Genomic DNA, 17,212 nt, shown 5'->3' on the forward strand with positions numbered 1-17,212 from the left:
CCTGCCTCAGGAAATGAGATAAGAAAGGATGTAGATACTGCAAAATCATACATCCATTTCAACCCGACCAGTACAGGTAATCTGTATTAATGAGACCAATTTTGTCAATTGATTCGTGATTCTATCAATGGTCAAAGACAATTGGTGTCATTGACATGACAGTACAAGGTTCATGCTATTTATTGTACAACTGCACAGAATGGGTGTATATCTCTGTAATTATACTTGGAGAACTAAAGTTAGTTTCCCAACCTGGATTGAGCACCTTCCCAAAGGCCAAAAGTTAATGAAAATGTAGAAACAAGTGGTGATACTGCTGTTGAAGTCACATACCACACATCATATAAAATGATTGATGATCTACAACACTGGATATTCCCTGTGAGTCTCCTCTTCAGGTACTAGCCCAGCCCAACACTGTTTCGCTTCCAAGATCGGACGAGATCGGGCATTAGCAGTGTGGTTTGATAGTAGAAAAGGTGGGTCAGACTCCAATGAGAGTGCACCTAGGATAGGGGAGGGTGACTAGTTTTGTCACAGGGTTAAGGTGTGGATCTGCTTTTCATGTTAGGCAGGAGACATCAAATCCCACAGTAGTGGTATTGTGTCCCTGGATCATGAATGAGAGTCCACGGAAAGAGATGTATTGAAAGATAGAACTAGGTTGATTCCTTAATACTGTGTTCAAAAATAAGATAGAATATTAATTAGGATTATAACGTTCAAGGCTAGGGAGGTGCAGACACAGGTTTGCATATAGGGTGATGCTGCCACTAAGTGGAAAGAGTAACAGTTGTAACAGAAACTTTTGGTCTGATGTAAATACACTCAGAACGATATGCAGGGTAACTGCTAGTGCTAGGAATTCAAGTGATGTGTAGAATCGCTCACATTAGAGCTATTACAAATTCTATACAGATTTAAATTATACTTGTACTGAGATTAGGAACAAAGGAAAATCACTCTAGTCATATGAGACAATAATAATATGAATTACTAGTACTGGTCATAAAATTGATTCTCAGTGAGAGCGCACCAAAAAATCACTATACTAACATGAATTTGCAGAAAAAAAAATATATAAATGCATTACTGCTGCTGGTATAAATAACGCAGACCCAGGAAGTGAGCAAGCCCTAACGGGTGAAACGTGTTTTCCAGTGGGTCCCTTCCAGTGGGTTCCTTCTATCTAGCCACACTTGTTCATGGTCCTAGCCACAAGACAGGATTTCTAATCCAGCTACATTGGCCCAAATAGGTCCTGGCTGCTTCATCTGAAAAACTGCACTTTATCCCTGAATGCATTCAGGTCAGGTATTTTATTATGTGGCTATAAAGGCTTTGTGTTTTCAGCCACAGCTTATACCAGTTTATTCTTACTAAGATCTAGTTATTTATACCAGCAGCAGTAATGCATTTATATATATTTTTTTCTGCAAATTCATGTTAGTATAGTGATTTTTTGGTGCGCTCTCACTGAGAATCAATTTTATGACCAGTACTAGTAATTCATATTATTATTGTCTCATATGACTAGAGTGATTTTCCTTTGTTCCTAATCTCAGTACAAGTATAATTTAAATCTGTATAGAATTTGTAATAGCTCTAATGTGAGCGATTCTACACATCACTTGAATTCCTAGCACTAGCAGTTACCCTGCATATCGTTCTGAGTGTATTTACATCAGACCAAAAGTTTCTGTTACAACTGTTACTCTTTCCACTTAGTGGCAGCATCACCCTATATGCAAACCTGTGTCTGCACCTCCCTAGCCTTGAACGTTATAATCCTAATTAATATTCTATCTTATTTTTGAACACAGTATTAAGGAATCAACCTAGTTCTATCTTTCAATACATCTCTTTCCGTGGACTCTCATTCATGATCCAGGGACACAATACCACTACTGTGGGATTTGATGTCTCCTGCCTAACATGAAAAGCAGATCCACACCTTAACCCTGTGACAAAACTAGTCACCCTCCCCTATCCTAGGTGCACTCTCATTGGAGTCTGACCCACCTTTTCTACTATCAAACCACACTGCTAATGCCCGATCTCGTCCGATCTTGGAAGCGAAACAGTGTTGGGCTGGGCTAGTACCTGAAGAGGAGACTGACAGGGAATATCCAGTGTTGTAGATCATCAATCATTTTATATGATGTGTGGTATGTGACTTCAACAGCAGTATCACCACTTGTTTCTACATTTTCATTAACTTTTGGCCTTTGGGAAGGTGCTCAATCCAGGTTGGGAAACTAACTTTAGTTCTCCAAGTATAATTACAGAGATATACACCCATTCTGTGCAGTTGTACAATAAATAGCATGAACCTTGTACTGTCATGTCAATGACACCAATTGTCTTTGACCATTGATAGAATCACGAATCAATTGACAAAATTGGTCTCATTAATACAGATTACCTGTACTGGTCGGGTTGAAATGGATGTATGATTTTGCAGTATCTACATCCTTTCTTATCTCATTTCCTGAGGCAGGACCAGAACATTTTATTACATTTTTCAAATCTAATCCCACTTGAATGTAATTTATTTTGGATCATGCACACCCTTGAGAATGGGCAATTACATTGATCTTAATGGATATCTTAATAAAATTATGTTTTATTAGCATTTTGCATAATTAATTGTACAATCACTTTATGTGATTACAATTAAATAAGAGTGCGCCCACACAAGAGCTTTCTTTTTTCTCCCCTAGTTGACATACGTTATTTTCTGGCTCTGGGCGCACCACCAAACCGGACACAGAATTTAGGATTTTCCAATATAACTGTCCAACTTTGGTTCCTACTGATCAAAAGTGTATTATTTATATACCAGTGCCGGGTCGCTCCCCTCCTTGTTCCAGAGTGGGGACTTTATCAGGAAGTCTTCACGCAGATTGCAAATTGATGGGAACTGCCACAGGTGGACATGATGGCGTCCCACCTCAACAAAAAGCTAAAAAGGTTTTACGCCAGGTCTGGGGAACCTCGGGCGATGGCTGTGGACGCACTGGTGGCACCGTGGGTGTTGAAGTCGGTCTATGTATGTCCTCCTCTTTCTCTCCTACCCAAGGTGCTGAGAATTGTAAGAAAAAGAGGAGTGAGTACAATATTCATTGTTCCATTTTGGCCAAGAAGGACTCGGTACCCGGAACTCTAAGAAATGCTCTCAGAGGACCCATGGCCTCTGCCTCTCAGACAGGACCTGTGCAACAGGGGCCCTGTCTGTTCCAAGACTTACCGCGGCTGCATTTGACGGCATGGCGGTTGAACGCCAGATCCTAGCGGAAAAGGGTATTCCGGATGAAGTTATTCCTACGCTGATAAAGGCTAGGAAAGACGAGACAGCAAAACATTTTAACGGTATATGGCGAAAATAGCTTGCTTGGTGTGAGGCCAGGAAGGCCCCTACAGAGGAATTCCAGCTGGGTTGATTCCTGCACTTCCTACAGTCAGGTGTGACTATGGGCGTAAAATTAGGATCCATAAAGGTCAAGATTTCGGCCCTATCCAATTTCTTTCCAAAGGAACTGGCTTCACTGCCTGAAGTTCAGACGTTTGTTAACGGAGTGCTGCATATTCAGCCTCTTTTTGTGCCACCAGTGGCACCTTGGGATCTTAAAGTTGTGTTGGGTTTCCTGAAATCCCACTGGTTTGAGCCACTTAAGACCGTGGAACTAAAGTATCTCACGTGGACGGTGGTCATGTTGTTGGCCTTAGCATCGGCTAGGCGTGTGTCAGAATTGGCGGCTTTGTCATGAAAAAGCCCTTATCTGATCCTCCGTATGGACGGGGCAGAATTGAGGACTCGTCCCCAAATTCTCCCAAAGGTGGTATCATCGTTTCATTTGAACCAACCTATTGTGATACCTGCGGCTACTCAGGACTTGGAGGACTCCAAGTTACTTGATGTAGTCAGAGCTTTGCCAATCTATGTAGCCTGGACGGCTGGAGTCAGAAACACTGACTCGCTGTTTATCCTGCATGCACCCAACAAGCTGGGTGCTCCTGCTTCAAAGCAATCTATTGCTCGCTGGATCGGTAGCACGATTCCGCTGGCGCATTATGCGGCTGGACTTCCGCATCCAAAATTAGTAAAAGCCCATTCCACAAGGAAGGTGGGCTCTTCTTGGGCGGCTGCCCGAGGGGTCTCGGCTTTACAGTTTTGCCGAGCGGATACTTGGTCGGGTTCAAACACCTTTTGCAAAGTTCTACATGTTTGATACCCTGGCTGAGGAGGACCTTGTGTTTGCTCATTCGGTGCTGCAGAGTCATCCGCACTCTCCCGCCCGTTTGGGAGCTTTGGTATAATCCCCATGGTCCTTACGCAGTTCCCAGCATCCACTAGGACGTCAGAGAAAATAAGAATTTACTCACCGGTAATTCTATTTCTCGTAGTCCGTAGTGGATGCTGGGCGCCCGTCCCAAGTGCGGACTTTCTGCAATCCGCGTATATGGTTATTGCTTAATAAGGGTTATTGTTATGAGCCATCCGTTGAGTGAGGCTCAGTTGTTGTTCATACTGTTAACTGGGTATAGTTATCACAAGTTGTACGGTGTGATTGGTGTGGCTGGTATGAGTCTTACCCTGGATTCCAAAAATCCTTTCCTTGTAATGTCAGCTCTTCCAGGCACTGTTTCCCTAACTGAGGTCTGGAGGAGGGGCATAGAGGGAGGAGCCAGTGCACACCAGATAGTACCTAATCTTTCTTTTAGAGTGCCCAGTCTCCTGCGGAGCCGGTCTATTCCCCATGGTCCTTACGGAGTTCCCAGCATCCACTACGGACTACGAGAAATAGAATTACCGGTGAGTAAATTCTTATTTTCTTGGTGTGAATCCAAGAAGGCTCCTACGGAATTGTTTCAGCTAGGACGTTTTCTCCATTTTCTACAAGCTGGTGAGGATGCGGGCCTAAAATTAGGCTCAATTAAGGTACAGATTTCAGCCTTATCGGTTTTCTTTCAGAAACAATTGGCCTCCCTTCCAGAAGTTCAGACCTTCGTGAAAGGAGTTTTGCACATCCAACCTCCCTTTGTGCCTCCTGTGGCACCATGGGACCTTACTGTGGTATTGCAGTTCCTTCAATCACATTGGTTTGAACCTTTACAGAAGGTAGAGTTGAAACTCCTCACTTGGAAAGTGGTCATTCTGTTGGTCTTGGCGTCCGCAAGGCGGGTGTCTGAGTTAGCGGCCTTGTCTCACAAGAGCCCTTACTTGATCTTTCATGAAGATAGAGCAGAGTTGAGGACTCGTCAGCAATTTCTGCCGAAGGTGGTTTCCTCCTTCCATATGAACCAACCTATCGTGGTGCCTGTGGCCACTGACACCTTCGCTGAGTCAATGTCTCTGGATGTGGTCAGAGCTTTGAAGATTTATGTCGCCAGAACGGCTCGGATTAGGAAAACAGAGGCTCTGTTTGTCCTATATGCTCCCAATAAGATTGGGTGTCCTACTTCCAAGCAGACCATTGCACGCTGGATCTGTGGTACGATTCAGCATGCTCATTCCACGGCTGGACTGCCGTTACCGAAATCGGTGAAGGCCCATTCTACTAGAAAGGTGGGCTCGTCCTGGGCGGCTGCCCGGGGGGTCTCGGCGTTACAGCTTTGCCGAGCAGCTACTTGGTCGGGATCAAACACTTTTGCTAAGTTTTACAAGTTTGATACCCTGGCCGATGAAGACCTCAAGTTTCGTCAATCGGTGCTGCAGAGTCATCCACACTCTCCCGCCCGTTCTAGAGCTTTGGTATAGCCCCACGGTTCTAATGTGGACCCCAGCATCCTCTAGGACGTATGAGAAAATAGGATTTTAATACCTACCAGAAAAATCCTATCTCTTAGTCCGTAGAGAATGCTGGGCGCCCGTCCCAGTGCGTACTATGGGGGTAATTCTGAGTTGATCGCAGCACTGCAGGGGGGCCAGATATAACATTTGAAGAAAGAGTTAGATTTGGGTGGGTTATTTTGTTTCTGTGCAGGGTAAATACTGGCTGCTTTATTTCTACACTGCAATTTAGATTTCAGTTTGAACACACCCCACCAAAATCTAACTCTCTTTGCACATGTTATATCTGCCCCTCCTGCAGTGCACATGGTTTTGCCCAACTGCTAACAAATTTGATGCTGCGATCAACCCATATCTGCAGTTATTAGTTGTGGTTTCACACATGTTGTGTTACGTTTCTTGTCAGCATGTTGCTGCAATTGTTCATGCCCGTTGGCTTGTGTCCTGTTGACTGCCATGTGGTGCGGCATGCTTGAGGTGTGAGCTGGTATGAATCTCACCTTAGTTTAAAAGTAAATCCTTTCCTCTAAATGTCCGTCTCCCTGGGCACAGTTCCTATAACTGAGGTCTGGAGGAGGGGCATAGAGGGAGGAGCCAGTTCACACCCTTTGAAAAGTCTTAAAGTACCCATGGCTCCTGCGGATCTCTACGGACTAAGAGAAAAGGATTTACCGGTAGCTATGAAAATCCTATTTTTTAAGAAATTTGCAAAACTCTAAAAAAAAGATTATGGGGTGTTGTGTGTAGAATTTTGAGGGAAAAAGTTAATTTATTCCATTTTGGAATAATGCTGTAACATAACAAAATGTGGAAAAAGTTAAGCGCTGTGAATACATTCCGGATGCACTGTTTATACAAAGTACTCAGTCACTGTGTGTCTCCTACAGATGGGGCCAGTAACAGGAATAACCCAGAGAGATGTCCACGTCCTCTTTATTCCCAGGATTGTGCAGAGGAGAATCAGCGAATCCCACAGGAGGGTCAGGTAGGTGGGATTTAGGGTCTCACTAAATACCAAAGTGACTGTCACTATATAATCTGTAAAGAATCTGTGCGTTTTATACTCCGATATCCTCCCTTTAAATTTCTATTAATAAAATGTAAAATTATTAAGATGTTCTTATTGTTTAGGGTGCAGTTCTGACTAATATTAAGGTAGAAGATAAAAAGGGAGCAGAAGAGACATATGTGACTGATATGAAGATAGAAGATACAGAGGGAGAGGAAGAGACTGATATAAAGATAGAAGATACAGAGGGAGAAGAAGAGACATATGTGAGGGGTGACCAGCAGTCTAAGGAGGAGGAGATACCTGCAGACATCAGCACAGGTGAGTAATAATCACTAAGTACAGAGTCACATATTCTCCTTGTTCTGTCACTACAGACTAATGAGGTCATGTATTTGCCCAGTGGGAGAATCAGGAGCCATCAGCCCCTATTATACTCCTGCTCTCCCCCTCACATCATGTCACTGTGTGTTACCAGCCCAGAGATCTGACCAGTCTCCTCCCCACACTCTCTGGTGTATCTCATACATCAGGAGCCATCAGCCCCTATTATACTCCTGCTCTCCTCCTCACATCATGTCACTGTGTGTTACCAGCCCAGAGATCTGACCAGTCTCCTCCCCACACTCTCTGGTGTATCTCGTACATCAGGAGCCATCAGCCCCTATTATACTCCTGCTCTCCCCATCACATCATGTCACTGTGTGTTACCAGCCCAGAGATCTGACCAGTCTCCTCCCCACACTCTCTGGTGTATCTCATACATCAGGAGCCATCAGCTCCTATTATACTCCTGCTCTCCCCCTCACATCATGTCACTGTGTGTTACCAGCCCAGAGATCTGACCAGTCTCCTCCCCACACTCTCTGGTGTATCTCATACATCAGGAGCCATCAGCCCCTATTATACTCCTTCTCTCCCCCTCACATCATGTCACTGTGTGTTACCTGCCCAGAGGTCTGACCAGTCTCCTCACCACACCCTCTGGTACATTAGTATAAGTGACACTGCCTTAGTGATTCAGTCACTGATTAATAGAAAGAGTCCCTGTGAGATATGACCTATAATCCTCCTTATGTGCTACCATGTGCAGAGTCACTCGGGGACTGTTGCTGACCTCCCTGGAACAGATGAGCAGTTATCTAGGATTATTACCCCTGAGTAAATCACTTAGAGCAGTGGTTCTCAAACTCGGCCCTCAAGTACCCCCAACAGTTCATGTTTTCCAGGTCTCCTCACATGATTGCAAGTGAAATAATTTGCTCCACCTGTGGGTCTTTTAAAAATGTGTCAGCGAGTAATGAATACACCTGTTCAACTGCTAGGTGACCTGGAAAACATGAACTGTTAGGGTTACTTGAGGATCGAGGTTGAGAACCACTGACCTAGTGTATTGAGTGATTGCTACATAAAGGCAGATAGGTTATTTTCTCTGCTGATTATTATAACCTTGAAATCTACTGGCTTTATTGTATAAGCAGCATACAGTATACTGTATTATTCCCTTTTTCTTTATCAGGGTCCATAGTGATCCACAGTCCTTACATTGGGGGTGTAGGCAGGAGTCGACCGGACACCACACAGTTAAGCTTTTAGCTCCCAGGATGCACCGGTCCTCCTCCTCCTCCTCATGTACCCCGCCCCCAGCCTAGAGAAGCCAGGTTTAGTGTTGGTGCTAGCAGAAGCTGGAGCACCTTTCACACAGCTGAAAGAAAAAGTTATGTTTTTCTTTTTGCTTTCTTTTGCTAAGCATGAATGAGTGATCAAGCGCCGGGAGTCTGTTTTGAGCGCCAGCACTGCCGCAATCAACGATCCCCCGCTAGTGCCGCAACATCAGTGAGGACTGCATCCGAAGAACGCTGGACTGGTAAGGTGGGCTCCCATTCGTGGGACCCACGCTACATGCAGTCCATGCCTCCAGTCTCTGACCACCAGGGCATATTTATATACCGACCCTGGGGATAATGGAGTCCGGGGTACCTGGTGGCCCGTGTCAGTCAGGGGAGGTAAGCACTCTCCCAGTATCCCCTCCCACTGCCCAGAGCCAGATTCCACAGCTGGGTTTCCCGTTTCTGGACTGCCCCCTCCCCCACATGCTTCTCTTATTAGAGTCTCTGAACCACGGTCCAAATGGGAACACGTGTGCTGCAGGGCTATGGGAACTCTGGGTTCTATCCCTTAAATTTTCTTTTCAAAAAGCCCTGTGTACAGGTGTTCAGGGCTGTGGTACTTTACAATTACTTTGTGTTTTGTGAAGGCAGTCACATTTGCAATTGCTAAAGCTGCACATTGTGCGTGCTTAGCTTCTAGCTTTCCAGTTACAATGCCTTCCAAAGGCAGAGGTGACAAAGAGGATAATGCACCTTTGCTGGTTTCATGTAAGGCCCGTGCAGCAGGATTATCTCCACAGGACCTTGTGCAGGACGGTTTGTGTGTTAAATGCTATGTGCCAAACCCACAACGGCTGCTTCAACCAGTCCCCGTGCAGGAACCACCCTGGGTGGCTTCTTTTGCACAGGTGTTAACACGCATAGTGGACCGATTGGTGCCTTTTGCTATGCCGCCTAATATGGGGTTACTTCAGCATTTGTCTCATGCATTGCAGGCCCCCCGGGGTATCCTCCTTGGATGAACCCAGTTATATACTCAGACCACACGTTGGCTGCCTCTCCGCAGTTGTTGCAGGCAGACCGTCCTGAGACGAGTACGGCGCTCTGTGTTATCCTCACAGTCTACAGCGGTCACATTCTGGGGAGTCATCAGAGCAAGAGTTGGACACCTCTCTCCCTGGGTCTCCCTCGGGTGAGGAAGATTGTCATTTCTCAGTGGATGTGACATCCCTTGTGAGGGCAGTTTTTGTTTTTGAGGAGGAAGAACCGGGGCCCTGTGCCTAAAACTTCTTTGTTTAAGCGTCAGAAGGTGGTTAAGGCTGAGTTCCCTCGCTCTGAGTATCATGCTGAACTCATGGAGGAAGCTTGGAATGCTCCTAGTAAGAAGTTCCCAGTGCCTAAGAGACTGGCGTCTCGTAACCCTTTACCACAAGGAGATTGTGCTAAATGGGACATTCCCCATTTGGTGGATGTTCATGTGGCACTCCTGGTGCGTTCCTCCACATTACCTATACCGTTGGCTTCCTCCCTTAAGGATGCAACAGACAGGAAGAGAAGATTGAAGGAGGTCTTAAGTCTATTTCTCTGACGTCCTATTGGATGCTGGGGACTCCGTAAGGACCATGGGGAGTAGACGGCTCCGCAGGAGACTGGGCACTCTAAGAAAGCTTTAGGACTACCTGGTGTGCACTGGCTCCTCCCCCTATGACCCTCCTCCAAGCCTCAGTTAGATTTCTGTGCCCGGCTGAGCTGGATGCACACTAGGGGCTCTCCTGAGCTCCTAGAAAGAAAGTGTTTGTTAGGTTTTTTATTTTCAGTGAGACCTGCTGGCAACAGGCTCACTGCATCGAGGGACTAAGGGGAGAAGAAGCGAACCTACCTAAGTGGTGGTAGCTTGGGCTTCTTAGGCTACTGGACACCATTAGCTCCAGAGGGATCGAACACAGGACTCGACCTCGTCGTCCGTTCCCGGAGCCGCGCCGCCGTCCCCCTTACAGAGCCAGAAGCAAGAAGGTGGTCCGGAAAAACAGCGGCTGAAGACTTCTGTCTTCTCCAAGGTAGCGCACAGCACTGCAGCTGTGCGCCATTGCTCCTCATGCACACCACACACTGCGGTCACTGATGGGTGCAGGGCGCTGGGGGGGGGGGCGCCCTGAGCAGCAATATTAACACCTTGGCTGGCAAACTAGCACCATATATAGCCCCATGGGCTATATAGGTGTTTATTAACCCCTGCCAGAAACGTTAAAATAGCGGGAGAAAGCCAGCCGAAAAAGGGGCGGAGCCATCTCCCTCAGCACACTGGCGCCATTTTTCCCTCACAGCTCCGCTGGAAGGAAGCTCCCTGGCTCTCCCCTGCAGTCCTGCACTACAGAAAAGGGTAAAAAAGAGAGGGGGGACACAAATTAGGCGCAGTATAAGTATATATGCAGCTATAAGGGGAAAACACACTTTTATAGGTGATATCCCTGTGATATATAGCGCTCTGGTGTGTGCTGGCATACTCTCCCTCTGTCTCCCCAAAGGGCTTTGTGGGGTCCTGTCCTCTGTAAGAGCATTCCCTGTGTGTCTGCTGGGTGTCGGTACTGCTGTGTCGACATGTATGAGGAGGAAAATGATGTGGAGGCGGAGCAAATGCCTGTGAATGTGATGTCACCCCCTGCGGGGTCGACACCTGTGTGGCTGGACTTATGGAAGGAATTGCGTGAAAGTGTCATCTCCTTACATAAAAGGTTTGACGACATAGGACAGCCGGCTACACAGCTTGTGCCTGTTCCAGCGTCTCAAATGTCATCAGGGGCTTTAAAACGCCCGCTACCTCAGGTGACAGATACAGACGTCGACACGGATACCGACTCCAGTGTCGACGATGATGAGACTAGTGTACCCTCCAGTAGGTTCACCCGTTACATGATTGAGGCAATGAAAAATGTTTTACACATTTCTGATAATACCCCAGGTACCACAAAAAAGGGTATTATGTTTGGTGAGAAAAGACTACCCGTAGTTTTTCCTGCATCTGAAGAATTAAATGAGGTGTGTGAGGAAGCGTGGACTTCCCCCGATAAGAAATTGATAATTTCAAAACGGTTATTGGCAGCGTACCCTTTCCCGCTAGAGGATAGGTCACGTTGGGAAACACCCCCTAGGGTAGATAAGGCGCTGACACGCTTATCAAAGAAAGTGGCACTACCGTCTCCGGATACGGCCACCCTGAAGGAACCTGCTGATAGAAAGCAGGAAGCTACCCTAAAAGCTATTTACACACACACGGGCATAATATTGCGACCAGCGATTGCATCAGCTTGGATGTGCAGTGCTGCTGCTGCGTGGTCAGATTCCCTGTCGGATAATATTGATACCATGCATAGGGACAATATTTTGCTGACGATTGAGCATATAAAAGATGCAGTCTTATACATGCTTGATGCACAGAGGGATATTTGCCGGCTGGCATCAAGAATAAGCGCTATGTCCATTGCCGCCAGAAGGGGGTTATGGACTCGGCAATGGTCTGGCGATGCCGACTCAAATCGGCACATGGAGGTTTTGCCCTATAAGGGGGTGGAACTGTTTGGAGAGGGTCTTTCGGACCTCGTGTCCACAGCTACTGCTGGGAAATCGACCTTTTTGCCACAGGCTGCCCCACAACAAAAGAAAGCACCGTATTATCAGGTACAGTCCTTTCGGCCCCAGAAAAGCAAGAGGGCTAGAGGCTCATCCTTTCTGCCGAGAGGCAAAGGTAGAGGAAAAAAGCTGCAACACACAGCTAGTTCCCAAGAGCAGAAGTCCTCCCCTGCGTCCGGTAATTCCACAGCATGACGCTGGGGCTGCTCAGGCGGACCTGGGTACGGTGGGGGCCCGTCTCAGAAAATTCAGCGCACAGTGGGTTCTCTCACAAGTGGATCCCTGGGTGCTTCAAGTAGTACTTCAGGGGTACAGGCTGGAATTCGAGACGTCTCCCCCCCGCCGTTTCCGAAAATCTGCCTTACCGGCAACTCCCTCTGCCAGGGAGGCAGTGTTGGTGGCTATTCAAAAACTGTATTCACAGCAAGTGATTGTCAAGGTACCCCTCCTTCAGCAAGGAAAGGGTTACTATTCCACAATGTTTGTGGTACCGAAACCGGACGGTTCGGTGAGGCCTATCTTAAATTTAAAATCCTTGAACACTTATATCAAGAGGTTCAAGTTCAAGATGGAATCGCTCAGGGCGGTTATTGCGAGCCTGGAAGAGGGGGATTACATGGTCTCCCTGGACATCAAGGATGCGTACCTGCATGTCCCCATTTACCCTCCTCACCAGGAGTACCTCAGATTTGTGGTACAGGACTGTCACTATCAGTTCCAGACGCTGCCGTTTGGGTTGTCCACGGCACCGAGGGTCTTTACCAAGGTAATGGCCGAAATGATGATACTCCTTCGCAAGAAAGGAGTTTCAATTATCCCGTACTTGGACGATCTCCTGATAAAGGCGAGGTCCAAGGAACAGTTGGTAGTGGGGGTAGCACTTTCTCGGGAAGTGCTACAACAGCACGGCTGGATTCTCAACATTCCAAAGTCACAGCTGGTCCCGACGACACGTCTTCTGTTCCTGGGAATGATTCTGGACACAGACCAGAAAAGAGTGTTTCTTCCAGAGGAAAAAGCAGAGGAATTGTCATCTCTAGTCAGAGACATCCTAAAACCAGGAAAGGTGTCGGTACATCAATGCACACGAGTCCTGGGAAAAATGGTAGCTTCATACGAAGCAATTCCATTCGGAAGGTTCCACGCAAGGACGTTCCAGTGGGACCTGTTGGACAAATGGTCCGGGTCCCATCTCCAGATGCAACAGCGGATAACCCTATCGTCAAGAACCAGGGTGTCGCTGCTGTGGTGGCTGCAGAGAGCTCATCTACTAGAGGACCGCATATTCGGAATACAGGACTGGGTCCTGGTGACCACGGATGCCAGCCTTCGGGGCTGGGGTGCAGTCACAAAGGGAAGAAATTTCCAAGGACTGTGGTCAGATCAGGAGATTTCTCTTCACATAAATATCCTGGAGCTTAGGGCCATTTACAATGCCCTAAGCCAGGCAAGGCCCCTGCTTCAGAACCAGCCGGTACTGATCCAGTCAGACAACATCACGGCGGTCGCCCATGTAAACAGACAGGGCGGCACAAGAAGCAGGATGGCGATGGCAGAAGCCTCAAGGATTCTCCGATGGGCAGAGAATCATGTGTTAGCACTGACAGCAGTGTTCATTCCGGGAGTGGACAACTGGGAAGCAGACTTCCTCAGCAGGCACGACCTCCACCCGGGAGAATGGGGACTTCATCCAGAAGTCTTCCAAATGCTGGTAAACCGGTGGGAAAGACCACAGGTGGACATGATGGCGTCCCGCCTCAACAAGAAGTTGAAAAGATATTGCGCCAGGTCAAGAGACCCTCAGGCGATAGCTGTGGACGCTCTGGTGACACCATGGGTGTACCAGTCGGTTTATGTGTTTCCTCCTCTACCTCTCATACCCAAGGTACTGAGAATAATAAGAAGGCGAGGAGTGAAAACTATACTCGTGTTTCCGGATTGGCCAAGAAGAGCTTGGTACCCGGAACTTCAAGAGATGATTGCAGAGGACGCTTGGCCTCTGCCGCTCAGACAAGACCTGCTGCAGCAGGGACCCTGTCTGTTCCAAGACTTACCGCGGCTGCGTTTGACGGCATGGCGGTTGAACACCGGATCCTAAAGGAAAAGGGTATTCCGGAGGAAGTCATCCCTACCCTGATCAAAGCCAGGAAGGATGTCACCGCAAGACATTATCACCGCATTTGGCGAAAATATGTTGCTTGGTGTGAGGCCATGAAGGCCCCGACGGAGGAATTTCAACTGGGTCGATTCCTGCACTTCCTGCAAGCAGGGGTGACGTTGGGCCTCAAATTGGGGTCCATCAAGGTCCAGATTTCGGCTCTGTCGATTTTCTTCCAGAAAGAACTGGCTTCATTGCCTGAAGTTCAGACTTTTGTCAAAGGAGTTCTGCATATTCAGCCTCCTTTTGTGCCCCCAGTGACACCGTGGGATCTCAATGTGGTTTTGGCATTCCTGAAATCACATTGGTTCGAACCACTTAAGACTGTGTATTTAAAATATCTCACGTGGAAAGTGGTCATGCTGTTAGCCCTGGCTTCAGCCAGGCGGGTTTCAGAATTGGCGGCTTTGTCTTGTAAAAGCCATCATCTGAGTTTCCATATGGATAGGGCAGAATTGAGGACTCGTCCCCAGTTTCTCCCGAAGGTGGTCTCAGCTTTTCACTTGAACCAACCTATTGTGGTGCCTGCGGCTACTAGGGACTTGGAGGATTCCAAGTTGCTGGACGTAGTCAGGGCCCTGAAAATTTATGTTTCCAGGACAGCTGGTGTCAGAAAAACTGACTCGCTGTTTATCCTGTATGCACCCAACAAGCTGGGTGTTCCTGCTTCTAAGCAGTCTATTGCGTGCTGGATTTGTAGCACTATTCAGCTGGCGCATTCTGCGGTAGGATTACCGCAGCCTAAATCAATAAAAGCCCATTCCACAAGGAAGGTGGGCTCATCTTGGGCGGCTGCCCGAGGGGTCTCGGCTTTACAACTTTGCCGAGCAGCTACTTGGTCAGGGGCAAACACGTTTGCAAAATTCTATAAATTAGATACCCTGGCTGAGGAGGACCTGGAGTTCTCTCATTCGGTGCTGCAGAGTCATCCGCACTCTCCCGCCCGTTTGGGAGCTTTGGTATAATCCCCATGGTCCTTACGGAGTCCCCAGCATCCACTAGGACGTCAGAGAAAATAAGAATTTACTCACCGGTAATTCTATTTCTCGTAGTCCGTAGTGGATGCTGGGCGCCCATCCCAAGTGCGGATTGTCTGCAATACTTGTACATAGTTATTGTTACAAAAATCGGGTTGTTGTTGTGAGCCATCTATTCAGAGGCTCCATTGTTATCATACTGTTAACCGGGGTTCCTATCACGTGTTATATAGTGTGATTGGTGTGGCTGGTATGAGTCTTACCCGGGATTCAAAATCCTTCCTTATTGTGTCAGCTCTTCCGGGCACAGTTCCTAACTGAGGCTTGGAGGAGGGTCATAGGGGGAAGAGCCAGTGCACACCAGGTAGTCTTAAAGCTTTCTTAGAGTGCCCAGTCTCCTGCGGAGCCGTCTATTCCCCATGGTCCTTACGGAGTCCCAGCATCCACTACGGACTACGAGAAATAGAATTACCGGTGAGTAAATTCTTATTTTTTCCCTTATAGAGGTTGTTACTAGACCAGTGTTAGATTCAGCCTGGGTGGCTAAAGCTGTGGAGTATTGGGCTGATGCATTAGAGGACAGTCTGAAATTGGATGGTTCCAGAGACCAGCTGTCTCATATTGCTAACATCAGGCAAGGGGCCTGATATTTAGAGGAGGCATCCTGGGATATAAGTCTGTTGGCTTTCAGGGCCTCGGCTACTTCAGTTGTAGCTCGTCGTGTGCACTGGCTACGCTCCTGGAAGGCGGATTCAGAGTTTAAAAGGGCATTGGAAGCTCTGCTTTTTCGCTGGAAACATTCTGTTTTGGATAAGGTTGTGGCGCCTCTGGCAGCTTCTATGTCTGCTTTTTTGCCATCAGCTTTTAACCCGAAGGCTGAGACGTCTTCCTTTCCAGAATTTTCGGTTTCAAGGCAAAGTGAAACGGCAGGATTTTCCATGGCAGGTCGTCTCCATCAAAGCAGGTAAGTTGCGGACTAAGCAAGCCTGGACTGCCAGACGCCTGACCCCCCAAAGTAGGAGGATAAGCCCTCCGCCCGATGAAGTGGGCGTCCTCCTGGGGGACCCTAGGGTGGGAGGCTGACTTCTGCGATTCACAGCCTCATGGTGAGAGTCAACTACGGACACCTGGGTGTGAGAAGTGGTCTCTCACGGGTATGCCCTCTCATTTGTGAGACGCCCCCCTCCCCCAGCAGTTTTTTTGCACCAATCCTCCATCGGATCCAGGCGCAGTCATGGTGCTCCACAGAGTGATTCAGTCTTTACTGAACATAGGGGTTTATTATCCGTGTTCCCCGAGAGCAACAGGGAAAGGATTTTTACTCCCCTCTTTTCCTAAATCGGAAACCCAATCGTTTTTGCGGATGCCCAGATTCCATATGAAAACACTACGGTCTATTGCTCTGGCATCAGAGCCAGGGGACTTTATGGTATCCCTGGATATTTGGGATGCCTACCTATATGCCCCTATGGCACCTACAAATCAGGGATTCCTCCACTTTGCTGTTCTGCAACAGTATTACCAGTTTCAGACACTACCCTTTGGGCTAGCTACGGCTCCATGGATATTTACCAAGCTGATGGCAGTTATGACATCTCAGCTGCGTTTTCAAGGGATCAGTATACTCCCATATTTGGATGACTTGATGCTCCTGGCACAGTCTCAGGAAGTTTTGCTCCGCCATCTTCAAATAACCGTTGCTTTTTTACAAACTCACGAGTGGCTGATCAATTGGGAAAAGTCGTCCCTTGTCCCTGCACAATGGATGTTGCATCTAGGGGCTCTCCTGAATTCCCAGGAACAAAGGCCCTTCCTGCCAGTGGACAAAGTTGCCAGACTGCAGTTAAGGGTCCGCAACTTTCTGCACAATCCCCGGGTGTCCATAAATTCGGCTATGCAGGTTCTAGGGTCCATGGTCTCCACCTTCAATATGGTGGAGTATGGCCAGTTTCACTTCAGGTCCTTACAATATCTGATCCTTTCTAGGTGAAACGGGCAGTATCATCAGATCACAGCCCAGACGATAGTACTGTGTCT

The 17,212-nt window shown here is 47.6% G+C and overlaps 2 pseudogenes; one reads left to right on the plus strand and one right to left on the minus strand.

Moving 5' to 3' along the window:
* Positions 1-357: 357 nt before the first annotated feature.
* LOC134984012 (5S ribosomal RNA) lies at positions 358-476 on the minus strand (annotated as a pseudogene).
* A 1,549-nt stretch (positions 477-2,025) lies between these two features.
* LOC134984011 (5S ribosomal RNA) lies at positions 2,026-2,144 on the plus strand (annotated as a pseudogene).
* The last annotated feature ends 15,068 nt before the right edge of the window (positions 2,145-17,212 follow it).

This window comes from Pseudophryne corroboree (assembly GCF_028390025.1).
Source record: "Pseudophryne corroboree isolate aPseCor3 chromosome 3 unlocalized genomic scaffold, aPseCor3.hap2 SUPER_3_unloc_3, whole genome shotgun sequence".
NCBI lineage: Eukaryota > Metazoa > Chordata > Amphibia > Anura > Myobatrachidae > Pseudophryne > Pseudophryne corroboree.